Raw genomic sequence first — 18807 nt, 5'->3', positions numbered from 1 at the left:
TGCACAGTGAGTTGCATGTGCATGCATGAGTTTGCGTGTGCATGCACAGGAGTGGGGTGCATCAGGGGGCGCATGCACATTGCATTATGGGTGTGTGTGCTTTCAGCACGCAACAACAAAAAAGTTAGCCATCACTGACCTATAGTAATGAAATATGGAGACAACTTTTGCATCTCATTTGGAAGCCAAGGACCCAGATGGAAGAAGAATGGAGAGGACAATCAAGCACAGCAATCCCACGGTCATTGAACCAATGAACTTTTGCACGATATTCTAATTTTTTGAGTTTCACCTGTAATTTTAGATATATCTATAAGGTAAAGGTAAAGATTCCCCTTGCACATATGTGCTAGTCGTTCCCGACTCTAGGGGGTGGTGCTCATCTCCATTTCAAAGCTGAAGAATCAGCACTGTCTGAAGACGTCTCTGTGGTCATGTGGCCGGCATGACTAAACACCGAAAGTGCATGAAACGCTGTTACCTTCTCACCAAAGGTGGTCCCTATTTTTCTACTTGCGTTTTTTACATGCTTTCGAACTGCTAGGTTAGCAGAAGCTGGGACAAGTAATGGGAGCTCACTCCATTATGTGGCGCTCAGGATTCGAACCAGCGAACTGCCGACCTTTCTGATCGACAAGCTCAGAGTTTTAGCCACTGAGCCACCATGTCCCTATAATTGTAAATATACCTATACCATACACAAAAAAATTGTCCTATGTACCTGTCTATGAGTACAATAGCTGAGCAGAACTATTTTTCCCCATTTACTTAAAGGGCAGTGGAACTACCTATCAGGTTTACACTATTTCTACATTTGTAACTTGTTCTCATATCCCCCTAGACCCTTGTACACCTGCAACCGCACATATTAAGGGGGAGAGAGGAGACACATTAACAGGACGTCATGTTGGGGTGAACATCTTGTTGGTATGAATGGAAAGAAAGTTCTGATCTCAACCTGTGTCGGAGAAGAATCCAAAATTTGAGGAGGTTTGCTATCACAAAGGTATTTTTATGTTACATGCAAACTGGACTAATGGCTTGCAATACACGTTATTTAGGGGGGAAAGCAGATAGTGTCAGCATCCTTGACATTTGGTCTTCCAAAACTTTCTGAGGATACCTCCTGGTCTTCTGATCTTAGGAGTTCTCCTGCAGTTCACAATTAATTTTACTGCTTGATTTATGTGTGCGAGTTAGCCCTAGTATAAGTTAATTTGGGAATTATCTGATTATAAATTTGTTCATTTCTTTTTTGCCAAACCCACTTGGCCTTTGATCCATCTACATTCTCTCTCTCTCCTTCCCTCCCTCCCTCCTCTGTATTTGGACATTTCTATGCTAGAAGTACCTTCTCAGGTAATTTCACTTATCTTCCAAAACGATGGGGAAGAATGGCATTTTAGACATGAGGATTCTGACTAGGCAATTGTCAGAGCAGAAGTGCCCTCCTTACTCCTCCCCGCCAGCGCTAATTAAATCACCAAGATCCTTTAAAACAAAAAAGAAGTGTGAACCTTTATGCCCTATATATCACTGCTCTTAGGCTGTGTTAATATTCCAAGGTATCACAGACCTAGGTAAGTATCAATAGGCATTTTAGGAGGATGAAAAATCTGTTGGGCATCTCTGATAAGCATACAAAAACCTCTTAGACCAGTGATGGCTTACCTTTTCGTCGTTGGGTGCCAAAAATGAGCACGCGCACGCATCCCGGAACCCATAATGCAAAGCGCCCTCCCCATATGTGCATGCGTGCACAAACCACTCCACGTGCGCCGCACTGCCTCCAAGCTGAGCTTGGCATTTCCTCCCGGGGGGGGGGGGCAGGGGAGGCCGTGTTCGCCCTCCCCAGACTCCAGGAAAAGCTCCGGAGACTGGGGAAAGTGGAAAACAGGTCCAACAGACCTACCGGAAGTTTGGAAATGGCTGAAAATCAGCTGGCTGGCGCATGCATGCGCACTGAAACTGACAGCTTGTGTGCCGGTAGATATGGCTCTGTGTGCCACCTGTGGCATGCATGCCTTAGGTTTGCCATCAAGGTTTTAGGCAGATGATTGATTGTAGTCCTTCTCAAACATTTTTATGATGGCATCTTTCTATCTGTCTGTTTATTCCATCCATCCATCCATCCATCCATCCATCCATCCAATTTATATAGCTTCCCATCTTGCAAAACAAGGGATTCTAACTTTAGCTACCCAGGTTGAAATTAGCAGGTTAAAACAATCAATCTATACCTAAAATCATCATCATGATTAACAATTAAAATGTAAAAAAACTGAACCGAGTTAAAAACCAGATGAAGGGATATTAACAATAGCGAACATCTCACTAGTTCACTTTCACATCACTGCATTGCAAGTGTGTACGTTACACACCCTGCCCTTAAGGAAGTTCATTCTTTTTAGTTAAACAAGAACTGAAACCGCCTTTGACCGTGTGAAGGGCCATTCTGTCCCCTTCTCTCTCCTCACCAACAATCCTCTGATGGAACTAACAAAAGCAGAAATTCAAGACCTCTCTTTAGCTGTACAGAAATCAATACGGAAGGCTTTTTCTTCCTATAAAACAGTCATGGATGTGACCTTGAGCGGGGGGAAAAAAAATCAGACTCGCACATATGTACTAGTCGTTCCTGACTAGGGGGTGGTACTATCTCCATTTCAAAGCCGAAGAGACAGCGCTGTCTGAAGATGTCTCCGTGGTCATGTGGCCGGCATGACTAAACGCCAAAGGCGCACGGGACGCCGTTACCTTCCCACCAAAGGTGGTTCCTATTTTTCTACTTGCATTTTTACGTGCCTTCGAACTGCTAGGTTGGCAGAAGCTGGGACAAGTAACGGGGGCTCACTCCGTTATACAGCATTAGGGATTCGAACCACCGAACTGCCGACCTTTCTGATTGACAACCTTAGCGTCTTAGCCACTGAGCCACCACGTCCCCCTGAAACATTATTACACCTAAACGAAAAGGATGGAAGCATTTTTTAGACCCTGGGAAGGAAAATAGTAGTAAGGAGAGACTAACTCCTCCTTGACTTCCTACGTGGATTGCAAGATTCCATGGCTGAGCTGATCTAAATTGAGTTCTACTCTTCCTAAGGAGTTTTGTTTCCTGATGTGGCCTATCTTGTAGGGTTGACACTCTCAAAATACAAAGCCAAAACAGCTTAAGACACATACTATCTTAGGGTGACATGCCTGGGATTGAACCCATCAAAGTGGAAGGTGCAAAGACTGTTTAATTATAATTACAGTGAATATTGCATTACTTTTTTTCAGCTAATGACATCAAAAACCATCTGGCAGCAATCTTTGGGGTGGTCTAGAGCAGCGGTCACCAACTGGTGGTCCGTGGACCACTGGTGGTCCGTGAGAAAATTTTGGTGCTCCACAGAAAAATTATTTGCATTTTTCATATTGCACAATACTATTTATCTTCTTAAAAAATCATATTAGTGGTCCACGGGATTTAAAATTATGAATTTGGTGGTCCCTAATGTCTGAAAGGTTGGTGGCCTCTGGTCTGGAAAACCTCCTCAAATTTGTAGGGAGGGGTGGAGAACCTCAAGGCTCCCATCTGAACATTCCTGAGGAAGAAGAGGGGACATTCAAAACAGATAAAAAAGTAATTATTCTTCATAAAGTTCCCAAATATCTGTGGATCTGTGAACTCAATGGTTTTAACAGTGGATTTTGAGATGTTCACGGTGGCTAACAAAATCGAGTCAAAAGCACTACTAAATCAGGATTGAAGAACTGTAGACAATCACTAGGTGGCAGCGAGAAGATATTGAAAATCCTAGCCCTTTGTTTCCACCTAGTGATGATCCAGACTTTGCAGTCCAGTTCTTGCAGTCCTAATCAATAGCTATTTAGTCAGGATGGCAATATCTTTGGTGACAAAGTGTACTCATCTCAATTTTAATTGCTTTGGTTAGAAACAGTTATAATGTGAGCATATGGTAACAGGCGCTTGGGCCTTTCTGTAGGCCTCTCAGTAGCATCTGGTTAGCCAGTATAAGACCCTAATTCTGAAAGATCAGAGAATCAAATAATTAGAGGACTTGTTCAGACCAACCCTATTCCGCGAAGGAATCCAAACCTCCTACAACTGAAGAATTATGGGATGAAAAAAGAACACACATTGGTCTTCTTCGTGGGCATGTCCTCAAGTATTTGAAGAGTGTGGCACTTCCCATTTCCCTTGGTCTTCTCAAATACCAACTTTCCCATTTTTCTCAGTCTCTGATCCAATAAGTTTCCAGTCCTGATTGCTAAACTTCTTTTAAAGTACAGTGCCCTGACATGAACACAATACTTGACATATTATCTGCTCAACACAGAATAGAGAAGAACTATTATTTCACACAGACCCCAAATACCTGTTTTTACACCCACAGGCTGTACCAGTGATGACAACCCTTTCTGTCATCACATGCCGAAAGTGTTTGTGTGTGTGCACACTAGTGCATGCCCACACCCATAATGCAATGCATGAGCTGCCAAAATGCAATGTCAGCACCCTTCCTCCATGCATATGCGTCCCCCCTGCATGCAACCCTCCCCAAGCATGCATAGCAGACATCCGAAGTCCAGCTGGCTGGCGGGAGGTGTGCGCGCATGCGCCATCATGGGGCTATATCAATGCTGCATAGCTGTTTATTGTCAGTAGTTTTAAAATCACCCAACACCTTTTTCATTTGCTGATGCAGATCCTGCATAATACTGTTCCTTAAGCTGCTCATTATTTATTTGGTTCTCTTAAAAGTCTTAAAGGCTTTGTAGTCCTTGAAACCACACCGAAGCTGATTTTACAAAAACAGGTACGAGATTTCAAGTAAATAATTAAAAATGAGTAAACCTATCCAGACTGTGTCCTTGCTTCATCTTTTTAGCTGTAGGTGGTAACGTAGAGAAGGAACAGGGTAAAATATAGTACATATCACTTTTATTGCAATTACGTAAAGATAATTGTGCACTTATTTCTAATTACTTCCTTGGTTATGCATTGTGAATAACAAAACATCCTGAAGTACGTATGTCAAAGATCCCTTAATTAAAAAAAAAGCTTGAAAAGCAGCTAATATTTTATTAAAGTAAAATGGAAAATGTTTGCAAAGGTTAAAAAAAAAAGTACAGTAATATAAGAGGGTGTTGTGTAGCTATTTATTTTCAACAAGTAGAAAATTCAGGAGCTGACAGCAATTCCTAAGAGTGCTACCCTGTTTCCCCAAAAATAAGACCTCCCTGGATAATAAGCTCAATCGGGCTTTTGAGCGCATGCGCTAAAATAAGCCCTCCCCAAAAAATATTGCAACGCAGCAGCAGCCATGAGGTGACCATGCTCACCGCCTCCTGCACCTCAAAAATAATAAGACCTCCCCAAAAATAAGGTATTTCTTGGGGTCAAAAGAAAACAAGAACCTGTCTTATTTTCAGAGAAACACGGTACAGTCACCCCTGAATCTGGAACCATCTGAGATTATGAAAAATACTCCAATATGTCTGGAAGGGACGACGATGGAGAGACCACAATGGGCTGGAAATTATGGGAGATGAAGAGGAATACTTCTTGAGCACACTGAATTGAAGAAGGCTAGAACCTGAATTACAGAATGAATGGATGAATGAAAAGGGGTTTGGGGATCATCTAGTCCAGGGGTACCAAACTCACGTCGTCACAGTAGCATCACATGACGTATTGGGACTTTTTTTTCTTGCCCTTCACTAAACCGGGCGTGGGTGTGGCCAGCACCTGATACATCTGGCACACAAGTTTGACAGCCCTGATCTAATCCAACCCTTGGTTAGCGTAGAAAACTGTGACATTCTGATATCAGCCTTTTGAAAACTCCCAATCCTCTAGATATGTAGTGTTATGGCTTAGCAGCTCTTACTGTCATAAGTTGCAGCATGAGTTGCTTTTATTGCAATCCATTGGTCTGTCTATCCAGATATCCAGTTCCACAAACAGATCCATTTCTCTTTTGCCTATTGGATGGACTGCAATCCCATTCCCATCGGTGTTCTGTTTTCTAAACCTGCAAAGCCCTTTTATTCTTCATAAAGTATGATCCCCGGATCTCTCTTCCCTCCAAACTCTTCCTCTGAACCTGTTCACACATCTCCACGCTTCTCAGGTGAAGACTGGACACAACATTTCGGAGATGATCAATCAACAGACCCAGTGACACCATTGTCTCTCAGGAGTCAGGCGCAACACTGTCCTGGCAACTACATCCCATGGTGTCCCCATGTTCATCTTAGATCCTTCTCACAACCAAACCCCAAGCCACCTATTCCCAGTCGGTATTTGTGTGTTTAGTTTTGTCCTCTAAGATAGTAATCATAAATTACATAGATTAAGGGGCTTGCGTAGCTCAATGAAGCTATGAGCCATGCTATGCAGGGCCACCCAAGACGAACAAGTCATAGCAGAGGGTTCTGACAAAACGTGATCCAATGGAGAAGAAAATGGCAACCCACTCCAGTATCTTTGCCATGAAAACCCCATGGACAGTATTGTCCATGGGGTCGCGATGAGTCGGACACGATTTCACAACTAACAGCAAGATAGTAGCTATTTCCCTTAGCTTGAGGTAGCAATAGCAATAGCAGTTAGACTTATATACCGCTTCATAGGGCTTTCAGCCCTCTCTAAGCGGTTTACAGAGTCAGCATATCGCCCCCACAGTCTGGGTCCTCATTTCACCCACCTCAGAAGGATGGAAGGCTGAGTCAACCTTGAGCCGGTGAGATTAGAACCGCTGAACTGCAGATAACAGTCAGCTGAAGTGGCCTGCAGTACTGCACCCTAACCACTGCGCCACCTCGGCTCCCGCCACCTCGGGTCATCTTCAAATATCATAAACATCTCTTCTGCTCTATCCTCTAGGTCAGTGTTTCTCAATCTTGGCAAGTTCAACTCCCAGAATTCTCCAGCCAGCTTTTCTGGGGAATTCTGGGAGTTGAAGTCCATACATTCCAAAGTTGCAAAGGTTAAGAAACATTGCCCTGGGGTTGTTTTTGAAGAGGCTGAATAAAAGTAGAGTCACTAGATATGAGGCAACATATACATTTAATAAAGCAAAATAAAATAATAAAACAAAGTAAAATAAAACACTATGCCAATGTTGGAAGATGGGAGATGGTATTAAGTATTTCTCTCCAGGACAATGCACAACCAGTTAAGTGAAATACAGATTATTATGCAGCACAATAAAAACTATGTGGTTGGACAACATCTTACCACATATATATGTTTTAAGAGTAGACCCACAAATTGCAGTCACTGTTTGCTAACTCATGGTTATTGACTAAAACCAAGATTGATTGCCTGCACATGCTAAGTGATAAACCATTGCTTCCAAATCTCATTAGTTGCATTTATATAAAACGTTATGACTTACGTGGGTTGTATAAACCCAACCAGAATCCAGGACAATGATGGCTAACCTTTTTGTAAAGGTGTGCCAAAATCGTGTGCACGCATGCTATCGCGCACGTGCCCACACCCAAATTCAATGTGCCCCACCACCTGCACATTTGACTCCTGCCTTGCACATGCATGCGAGACCCCCGCTCATGCGCATGGAGGTGTGTGTTTCACCCTCCCCAGGCTCTGGAGGCTTTCCTGAAGCCTGGGAGGGCAAAATTTTGGGGAGGACAAAATCTGGAAGGCTGAAAATCAGCTGGCGCGCGGGAGCTGATGGCTTGCATGCCAGCAAAAATGGCTCAGCACGCCACCTGTGGCATGCGGACCTAGGAGCTGAAAAGTCCATGATGTTTTATTATTACCATCACTGCTGCCACAAACTGTTTGCAGGCATGCCAGTTTCAGTTGAGCAGAAACATGGATTCCACTGTTTCCTCAACATGCAAATGTGTACAAACTTGCTAATGGACGTTGCTTCTGATGAGCTGGATATTAAACCCTCTTTTCTCGACCTCAAACCTCTTTTCCTTCCTAGAGCTATGAAGGTTAGCCCTAGCTAGCATGTCTGGAAGGTATGTTTTGCGTGGGAGGAGACCACGACCCAATAATTATGTGAGCCGTTGAAGATGCTATCTTAAATCAGCGACTGGTTGCACAAGGAGCTTCAAAAACTGCTCAGCTCAGCCTTTTGCACATGGGTTCTGTACCAGCAGAAGAGCAGGTGACCCAGGGCCTTGGGAATCTTAAAGGGGGGGTGGGGTGGGGAAAAAAAGGGCCTGGTGCCTTTAAAAAAAAAAGATACCCACCCACCCAAGCTGTACAGCTTTCCCCACACCAAGCAAACAAAGGGAGATCCGGAAGTAGTGGCGGGCACAAAACCCTCTCATGGCTTTTGGAGTCAAACCGATCAGGTGGAAGATCTCAGCAAATAGAAATTGCACTTCCTTGAAAATAGCTCTCTTCTCACTCTGACATGGGATTTGGGAGGGAGGGGAGAGAAGAATCTTGGCTATTTACATTATCTATATAGGATAGGACAAATACTCGCAAGGATCCTCAGGGAGAGAAAACTTATTAATCTGGGGGTGGGGGAATTAAAAAATCAAGACACGTCGTAACCTGGAAGTCTTTCCAAAGGGGATGGGCATGACCCCAACACGTTCAATAAGAAAATATATATATTTGCCTTTCCTGATCATGGGAGACCTTTGGAACAGGAACAAAACAGGAATGAAACCAACCCACCGTTAGGAATTAACTTTTGTTTTTGTTTTGCTCTGGACAGGGCAGCTTTTGGAACGCATCAGGTATTTGGGCAAGACGGGGAGGATGAGCTGCGAGATTGAAATAAAAAAAAAAATCTCTGGGGAGGGGGGAAATAATTTGGGGGGAAAAAAAAGAGGAGAACGGATGAAGTTTTGCTTTTAAACATTGCTCATTTAAAAACAGCTGAACCGGGCCAATCTAATGCAACGTCTCCTGCCATTTCTAGCGCTCTCTGCAGCTGGGGGCAGGGACGGGGATTTTTTGGGGGGGGTGGGTGGGGGTTAAAGAGACGCTATCGCAAGCTAGCATATTACGAGGCCTTAAGAGATCCATCGCCCGGGGGTGGGGGAAAGAATGAAACCCAAGTGCAAACCTGGGACCATTTCTGGCCTGGAAAAATGCCCCCCTCCCCACGTCCCCCATCTGCACTGGCTGCTTTCTGCTGTGTCTTGCTATTTATTCCAGGACGCCACCCGCCCTTCCGAGAGTTGCAAAAACACCACTGCTTTTGAATTCAACTGCCGGTCGCAGTTGTGTTGCAGAGGGGGGGTGGCAGAAGGAGAGGGGGGTACCTTTTTCCAACCTCCCCCCCCCTCTTCTCCCCAAGCCTCGATTTCTCCCCCTCCCCAAGATCGTCTTCCTCGGGCTCTACGTAACGCCCTCTCCAAAGCGGACGCCATATTTTCTGTTGCTGATGTCGACATAGTGAAACGTAGACATTTTTTTTTTTAAAAAAAGAGAGACTGGCGTTTTTTCTTTCTTTCTTTCTCTCTCGCAGCCCCTTTATCCCCCTTCCTAAACTTGCGCTCGATACGGTTTGATTAGAAGGGCGAGGAAGAGAAAGCACCGGACCCCCCCCCCCTTCCTCCTCCCATCCATGCCTTTTCTTTTTGTCCCAATTCGAATTGTATTCGTTTTCGCCCCTCCTCTTCCCAACTGAAGTCTTCATTTAAAAAAAAAAACAAAAAACGGGAGGGTTTCTTTCTTAGAGGGGAGAGGGCGGAAAAAAGTTAAGTCGAAGTGCATTGGCTTGGCTGGACTAGCTCAGGACCAGGAGACCCCCGAAGTCCATGTGGCAAAAAAAAGGGGAATATATCCAATCTGGCTCCGCAAGGCATCCACGCTTTTCTGATTAAGGCTGCCGGTGTTTCTCCTACGCTTTTTTTTTCTTTTTTAAAAAATAATAATAATAATTAATGGTGTGTGTTTGCGGGCGAGAGAGGAGGGGAAGGGAAGGCGAAGTTGTTTTTTTTTTTTCTCTCCTTACCTGCGATCAAAGCTTTGGAACGCTGAGACGCAGAACTTTCCCCCCCGAATGGAACTCTCGGTGCGCGTTCTAGAACGCCGAGGAGACGGTCCGGGGAGACTTTCACTTATCCCAATCGCCCCCCCTTCTAGGGAGGAAGGGAAAAAAAGGCATACAGTAGGATTTAAAAAAAAAAAATTAAAAAAAAAATCTCTCCGATCGGCGGTGGCGATCTACACCAAAACCCACATGATCTCTTACGTCAGCTTGCGTATTTGCATGCGATACAATCCACAGCTCCTCTATCGGGGTCCCTGGGTTTGCTTGGAAAGTTTTCGGAGGCGAAAATTCGACCGCGAACTCTTTTTGCCCGGGGAGGGGGGGGGGAGAGAAAAGAGGGGGGGGTGGGTGTCAGCGCGTCTCTTAAAGCAGCGTCCCCTTCTCCCGACGAATTAAGGACTCCTTTCCCTAAATGTGAAGATTGGTATCATGACAGTTAACTTTTAATCCAAACGTAATAAGTAAAGGAGGATTTAACTTTGCCACGCAGTTCATTCACACGGCCGTTAACCCGGAATGCATCTTTCACTTGGACCTCGTGCTGTCTTATCTCGGATGCCCTCCGTCTCTTTGCTTGCTTGCTTAAGTTAAGTCCTAGTTTAAATCCAGATTCTTGTTAAAGTCCTTGCTAAGTAAGCTTTGTCCCCGGACCACGCCTCCCCAACACCCCTGGGTTTTAAGGCTGAACGGAGTTTTTCACTTCTTTCGCCTCTCCCTAAATCTGGTAGGACTTACTCCTTAAGTAAGTTAGCCGGGATCGTTGAATCCCGAAGCCAGAGGCTGAGCACGTTTTCCCGAAAGAGCCATCGGAGTGTAGGTTCGTTGCAAAAAAAAAAAAGGCAGGTTCATAGTTTGGTTAACTCTCGCTCGCTTCTGCAAGCAGCGCACCGATGCGTTTCATCTCTGCTCCTCCATCCCCCCCTCCCGCGACTCTCTTGAGTAAGGCTTGAGTAAGGCACATGGACCCTGACCGCTTTCTTCCCTGACTGCCCTCATTTCCATAAGCAGGTAAACTTGGGTGTTTGCTACGTGCACCTGCCCTGCGCGTTCACACGCTCCCGAACCCTCACCTGGATCATAGATGAATCTTAATGAAAATCCCGCTAATTTCATGGATGAAACGGGCCAACGGGAGGGTGAAGGGGGTGTCTGAAGTTGGCCTTGCAAATCACCCCCGCCCGCCGGCGGGGACCGGAAGGCGGAGTGGTGCAACCGTTGGGCCCGATGTACTACGGGGAGATCAGTCGTGCCATCATAATTAATGGTTTTCCGAAGTTCCCTACCGGGCCGTCTCTCCTGGTCTGGATTTTACAGCCAGCATCTTTATCTTACCTGCCGCCGGATTTGAGACCTGACGCTCCTCGTTATATATTGGGAGGTGGGCGAGAGGGGAGGGCTGTCTTTAAACGTACCGCATTCTCTCCTGATTAGATGGGGAGTGGACCCTTCTGAATCTTCCATCACTATCACTTGGCTGCTTTTGGGATGCCGTGAATGCAACTCAGGTGATTTTCTCTCTCTCCAAATTTCCTAATTGGGAATTCATCCTTTAAAGTAAGTCTCTAGGGATGGTTGGGAATCCAGCGGCATATAAATGTAATAAAAGTATTAATCCGGGTTATGATGCTGAAAAACCCTTGCCAAGAAAACAGCAGGGACTTGACCAGGCAGTGTGCAAGAATCGGAGATGATTGAAAGGGGGGAAAAATAACTAATAGGAATATCATACATTGATTTAAAGAGTAGAAGTAGAGGTGAGTAGAAGTGAGTAGAATAGAATAGAATATTGGCCAAGTGTGATTGGACACACAAGAAATTTCTTTGGTGCCTATATTCAGTGTACATAAAAGAAAAGATGCATTGGTCAAGAATCATGAGGTACAACACTTAATGTTTAAAGTAACAAATAGGAAAATTGAGGACTGAGTGAAGTGCTTTTTTTCTCTTGCTCCAGGTGTGGTTCAGGTATCACACTGAGCCATGGCCTAATAATAAACCAACATTGTCTGGGTTCTTCTCCCTGCCCTTTGTGAGAAAGATACTTCTGAAGCATAATTATACACCATGCTCTCACCCGCACGTTAAACCAAACCGTTTACATTATTGTTTATCCGGGGTTTTCTGAACTGCCTTTAAAATTCAAACTTGGGTCAGGCTTTTTAGAACAGGGAGGGTGAAGACAGGATGCCGGGTCTCCTTTTAGGCTGAAGACCTGTGATTCCCTTGGGTAACCGCAGCCCATCAATTAAAAGTTTGAATTGATATTGATATTTAAACATGGACCAAGTAGAGATCCAGATTTAGAAGTTCGGAATACTTGAACTCGGCTTCCCTTTTCTTGCTTCGGTTACTATCGCGAGGGGAGGGAGAAGCGGGCGGCGACGAGTTCACCTACCGTGTTAACGTCTGAATGCTGCGCTCTCGGGGCTTTCCCGCGCGTAAAAGCGGGCGCGCGGCTGAGAAGTTAGATAAACCTCGCAGCCCGCGCGGAAAGGGAGCTCAGGATCCTATGCCTATTTACTCCCCAGATAAGAAGCATGAAAAGACGCCCAACCTCCCCAGCGCTGACCCTTTGAGGATGGATTTTATATCCTTTCCTCCGCCTTTCCTGCGCTGGGAAAGGTTGTGACTTTAACTACTCTACAAATGGATGGATGGATAGGTCTACTTTGAGGTCGACCCATTTGGTATCTGTTTTGCGAGAGATCAGGCAATTTGGGGCCAAGGACGACTTGGTTTTTAAACAATTAAACAGTGAGAACAATTATCAGTGGAACGACTTGCCTCCAGAAGTTGTGAATGCTCCAACACTGGAAGTTTTTTTCCGAAGATGTTGGATAACCATTTGTCTGAAGTGGTGTAGGGTTTCCTGCCTAAACGGGGGGCTGGACTAGAAGACCTCCCAGATCCCTTCCAACTCTGTTATTCTATTCTATTCTAACCCCCCCCCCCCTTCCTTCCACCCTCACTATCTAACCAACTTTGGGGAAAAAGCTAAGTAAGGTTAGATCTGGTTTAATACTTGGGTGGAAAGTTAGCCCAGAATCCCAGATCTTTTGGCTAGAGCAGGAGGTTTAAAAAATGGGAAGGAAAGGATAACAAGCCAGATGTGCATCACATTTTCACAGGCGGTAAGGCCAAGTAATACACTGCCTTTTGTTCTTCAAATTTCTCAGCTCTACCGAAGCTTGATTTTCAGTGACTCTCAAGCCATTTGCTCAACCTTTACACTGCTGTTTTGTGATTTGATGCTCATTCATTCCCTGTGTGATGAAACCACCTCAATGCACTGATCCTTCACTTTTTGCATTCAAAACAGCATAACAGAGTTGGAGGGTACCTGGGAGATCTTCTAGTCCAACCCCTTCTCAAGCAGGAAACCTTGTATTGTTGCAAGCAAATAGTTGTCCAATCTCTTTTTAAAAAACTTCCAGTGATGGAGCACCCACAACTTCAGAAGGCGAGCTATTCCACTGGTGTAATTGTTCCCAGTGTTAGGGAATTTCTCCTTGGTTCTAGGTTGCTTCTCTCTTTGATTAGTTTCTATCCATTGCTTTTGTCCTGTCTTCAAGTGCTTTGTAAAATAGGTTGACCCCCCTCTTCTTTATGGCAGCCCCCAAATATTAGAACCCCTCTATCATATTACCCCAAGTCCTTTTAACTAGACTAGACATATATAATCCATGTCTATATTTATTAAGAATCCATCTGTTCTGGGTCCTATCTTCTTTTGCCCCAACAGTTCTAAATATTCACTTCATTCAGCTTTTAAGTTTCTCCCAATATATCCAGATCTCACTTCTATAAGGCAAAAGGGTGATACTCATGTTTTATATACAACTGTTTTCACTTTATTTCATATTCTTTATATTCTAACCCACATATTACCTATGATTTGCACATCTTAAAATGCCTTCTTCCATATTCCCATCTTTATTAACATTTATCTACTCTAGGTTTTGTCATTCATATCTAACTTGCTACCGTTCACATCACATTTCCCTAACAAATTCAACTACCTTTGTTATTTTCATACCTTAATTCTCACATCCATATGCCTTGTGCATTACAGTCTTTCTAACACTTTCTGCAACCATCAGATTCTCAGCCAATAACACTGTATTGCCTGCATACACCATTACATTCCCAACCTCTCACATCCTCCTATATATAATCTCGATATATAAAAGGCAAGTACCACTCATTCATCACAAACTCTCCAGAACCGTAAAGCCTACAGACTTGAAATTTGGCATGTATGTTCCTCTTGGCTTCTAGGTGCTCGCTAAGAAAGGATTTTTCAAATGACCATCAGATCATTAGTATTTCTTATACAGTAATTAACACTTTGATGCTAAGGAGTTCTACTCCCCCTTCCCACCTGAAAAGAATTCTGTTCCAACTGCAGTTGCCTCATATTCTATTACCTCAGTTCAAACTGGCTTCACTCAGGAGCGGTCCCAGGGCTCCTTACAGTTCTAACATCGGTACCTCACCAAAATGTCTACACCTTCCACCTATGGAGCTGCTTCAGGACTCAAGGTGGTGGAAGTAATATTCCCTTATGTGTTTTAATCACTTACCACCACTGAGCTAACAGATTGTGAACCAAATTTCTCCTGCATAACCCAATCACATAGTTTCGTCATGAAGCACGGATATCCAGCTACTAGTGCCTAATATTTTTAATATCCCCTTACATGTTTATTCATGAATACATTAAATAACTAAGTGGACATCACGTATCTCTTGCCTTAATGCAGATCCATTCACTTAGCAGGCCATCTATTCTCACACTTCATCATTCCTGGAGGAGCTTACTGGTGGAAGCAGCAAAAAATCAGCTGCCTCCGAATTCCTGCTACGTACCTGATTAGAGGATCTTCCATCTGACGTCTTATCAGGTTTCTTATCCTTCAGGCAAGAGGGAAAGAAGAAACTGTTTTGCTGGCAAATGCTCTTCGATTTTTGCAGCTTCTGTGCTTGCAAGGAAAGGGGGGCTAGCCCAAGGCAGAACGGCTGTCCGTGCTGGGAACTTCAAACTGCCTTGTGCAGGACAAAGTAGGTCTCTCCCACCTTTCGTGTCCACTACTTCATCATACAGATTCTTTAATTCAACATATGTTGAAGTTCCTTTGTCACAGCCATACATTTCTCCAAAAGACCAAAAAGCAAAGCAAAGCAGAGCATAGCAAAACAAAACCTTGTACATCTGCCCACCATAAAAAACACTCTGCATTTCCCAGTTGGTTTATATTGTCACCTCTTCAACCTTTTCCATCAAACCTGCCAAACACCTTCCCAGGGACACTTAACAAACTAACCACCCCCTGTAGTTTTGCATTTGTTCTTCATATCATTCCTTTTGACTTTAAGGGAACAGTACCCCCATTGTCAAGCATATGAACTTTTCATAGACATGTTAAAAGAATTTGGGCAGCCACTCCATAAACACACATTTCAACATTCTCCAGTTACCAGTACATCATCTACATTGCAGATTTAATATTTAAAAAAAAACATTCTCAAAGCATTATGATGACTGACTTTCTTTCCTTCTTTTCTTTCTTTCCTCTCTCTCCCTCTCTCCCTCTTTCTTTCTCTCTCCTTCTCTTTCCCTCCCTCTCTTTCTTTCCTTCCTTCCTTCTTTCCTCCCTCCCTCTTTTTCTTTCTTTTCTTCCCTATTCTTCCTTTCTCTTTCTCTCTCCCTACCTTTTCCTTCCTTCCTTCCCCCTTTCTTTCTTCCCTCCCTCCCTTCCTCTTTCCCTCTTTTCTCTTCCTCCCTCCTCTTTTTCTTTCTTTTCTTCCTCCCTTCCTCTTTCTTTCTTTCCCTCTTCTAACTCTTTCTTTCTTTCTTTCTCTCTCTCTCTCTCTCTCCTCTTTCTTTCTCCTCCATCTCTTTCCCTCCCTCCCTCTCTTTCTTTCTCTCCCTCCCTCCCTCTTTCTTTCTCTCTCCCTCTCTTTCCCTCCCTCCCTCCCTTCCTCCTTCCCTCTTTCTTCATTTCTTTTCTTCCTTTCTTCCCTCCCTCTTTGTTCTTTCTTTCTTCCTCCTTTCTCTCTTCCTACCTTTTTCTTTCTCTCCCTTCCTTCTCTCTCTCTCTCTTTCCCTACTCTTCTTTCTTTTTCTTTAACCCTTCCCCCCTCCCTCCATCCCTCTTTCTTTCTTTCTGTTGGCAACTGACTGGCATTTACAATCCTTTGTAGCTCCCCATGGTCATGTGACTGCAATTTATGCCATTGGTTTTGCTGATTTATAGCTTTTTCTTCCAGAATAAATGCCCATTGGATAAAACGGATTCACTTAATGATGGCTGCATTTGCTTATTGACTGCTACAAAAAAGGTTGTAAAATCAAATGTGGTCACCTGATGACTTAATGACTGCAATGACTTTCAGTCGTGACGGCAAACCTATGGCACGCATGCCACAGGTGGCACGCAGCGCCCTCTCTGTGGCCACATGAGCCGTTGCCCCAGTTCAGCCGGCCAGCTGATTGTCGGTTTCTGCCGTGCATGAGCTGTAGGCGTTGGATGAGAATTTATTGAGAATTTTTCTTAACACCCATCTTTGGTTTTTTCCATGATCAACAATTGCATTGATAAAACACACAACTGTTGTAACTTATTAATTCCTATTTTCTTAAGAAGCCGTTACATCCCTATTCATGCTTTCTGATATATGCTTGAGCTCTTTAATTCATCATTAAAAACACACTTTCGCTTCCTTGCATCTGATCTGAGATCAGATCACCTTCAGGCTACTTTCTTTGGGTTTCACTTTGTGACAGGAGAGCCGTACCGCAGGTAGGACTCCTTACCTTACGACCACAATTGAGCCCCAAATTTCTGCCGCTAAGGAAGTCAGTTGTTAAGTGGGTTTTGTCCCGTTTTCCAGTCTTTCTTGCCACAGATGTTAAGTGAATCACTGCAGTTGTTAAGTTAGGAACATGGTTAGTTAAGGGAATTTGGCTTCCCCATTGTCTTTGCTTGTCAGAAGGTCGCAAACCGTCATAAATACGAACCAGTTGCCAAGTCTCCAAATTTTAATCGCGTGTCCACGAAGATGCTGCAATGATCCGAGATCTCTTAATCCAATTAAGAGCCGAGGTGGTGCAGTGGTTAGGGTGCAGTACTGCAGGCCACTTCAGCTGACTGTTATCTGCAGTTCAGCGGTTCAAATCTCACCGGCTCAAGGTTGACCCAGCCTTCCATCCTTCCGAGGTGGGTGAAATGAGGACCCAGATTGGGGGGCGATATGCTGACTCTGTAAACCGCTTAGAGAGGGCTGAAAGCCCTATGAAGCGGTAATAAGTCTAACTGCTATTGCTATTGCTATCATCAGCGTGAAAAACAATCACAAGTCACTTTTTCCAGTGCTATTGTAACTTTGAACGGTCCCTAAATGAATGGTTGTAAATTGAGGACTACCTGTATTAAATTTCAAAAAAAAAAAATAATAATGTCTACCCACATTCAACAGGGTAGTTATGATAGCGTGCCAGATAAAACTTGTTACATTTTAAAAGAGTATAAATTATCCATAACGGGTAACAATATCTAAGCCAGTGTTTCTCAACTTTGGCCTGAGTTTCATCTCCCAGAATTCCTCAGCCAGCAAGGCTAGCTGGAGAATTCTGGGAGATGAAGTCCACGCACCTTAAGGTTGCCAAACTTGAGAAAAACACTGATTTAGATCTTGGGAAAGATAACAAAGGTCAAACAATGTAGCAGGATAGCCGATGGAAGAAGAAGAGGCTGTAACTTTCTTGTTAGCCATGAAGTCGTGGCCAACCCATTGCGACCCCATCGACAACGTTCCTGCAGGCCTCCCTGTCCTCTACATCCTCTGGAGTCCATTTAAGCTCATACCTACTGCTTCGGTTACTCCATCCAGCCACCTCTTCTCTGTTGTCCCCTTTTCTTTTGCCCTCAATCATTCCCAGCGTTAGGCTCTTCTCAAGTGAGTCCTTCCTTCTCATTAGGTGGCCAAAGTATTTGAGTCTCATCTTCTAAAGAGCAGTCAGGGTTGATCTCCTATAGAACTTACCAATTGGATCACCTTGCAGTCTAAGGGACTCGCGGGAGTCTTCTCCAGCACCATAGTTCAAAGGCCTCAATTCTTTGGCTCTCAGCCTTTCTTATGGTCCAAGTTTCACAGCCATACATTGCAACTGGGGAAACCATAACCTTGACTATACACACTTTTGTTGGCAGGGTGATGTCTCTGCTTTTTAGTATTCTGTCTAGATTTGCCATAGCTTTCCTCCCCAAGAGCAAGTTTTATTTTATTTCTCAGCAGTGATCTTGGAGCCCAGGAAAATAAAATCTGTCACTACCTCCATTTCTTCTCCATCCATTTGCCAGGAATTGAGAGGGTTAGATGCCACGATCTTAGTTTTCTACGATCACTGTAACTTCTAGGAAGTTGGGGGAAAAAATCACTGTAGAACCAGGTAGCATAATGCATTTCTATTTTTCCCCTAGAAAGCAACATGTCTGTGCTCTTAAAATCGGCAGGAGTCAAGCTGAATGCAATTGAGTCTCTCCTTAACACAAATAAATATTAATATTAGTCGTTTGACACAGATCCGAATAAACATTACCTCCAAGTATATGTAGTTAGACTTCCATGGCAAAATGCCTACATCTTTCATTGGTGATGAATGAACTTGGCAACGATTATCTTACTTCCAAGTCTCAGTTCCTCAATAATGCTTTAATTGTTCTTCAACTGTGCCGAGAGCCAGGGGTTTACTGTTTCAAATTGCTACCATGATTTGCTGCCCTTTGGCTTC

General features: G+C 44.0%; 1 protein-coding gene and 1 long non-coding RNA gene across 12 annotated transcripts in view; one reads left to right on the top strand and one right to left on the bottom strand.

The window, feature by feature from the left end:
- The window catches only part of ZHX2 (zinc fingers and homeoboxes 2), a 75855-nt gene extending 64424 nt beyond the window's left edge, over positions 1-11431 (bottom strand). For 2 of the 4 annotated variants that reach the window (XM_032222431.1, XM_032222432.1), the window contains exon 1: positions 9975-11430. The gene's annotated coding sequence lies outside the window, so the exon portion shown is untranslated. Of the gene's footprint in view, positions 1-9974 lie in introns of all 4 variants that reach the window. The other 2 variants (XM_032222429.1, XM_032222430.1) reach the window with 2 other exon arrangements.
- Positions 8482-18807, top strand: part of LOC116512131 — a 50697-nt gene continuing 40371 nt past the window's right edge. For 7 of the 8 annotated variants that reach the window (XR_004255818.1, XR_004255819.1, XR_004255822.1 and 4 more), the window contains exons 1-2: positions 8482-8748; positions 11445-11567. This is a non-coding gene — a long non-coding RNA (uncharacterized LOC116512131). The remainder of the gene's footprint in view (positions 8749-11444; positions 11568-18807) is intronic. The other variant, XR_004255815.1, reaches the window with a different exon arrangement.

The sequence above is a fragment of the Thamnophis elegans genome, chromosome 8, assembly GCF_009769535.1.
Source record: "Thamnophis elegans isolate rThaEle1 chromosome 8, rThaEle1.pri, whole genome shotgun sequence".
Taxonomy (NCBI): Eukaryota; Metazoa; Chordata; class Lepidosauria; order Squamata; family Colubridae; genus Thamnophis; species Thamnophis elegans.
Note: the sequence above shows the minus strand (reverse complement) of the source record. Positions and strands in the feature narration are given on the sequence as shown.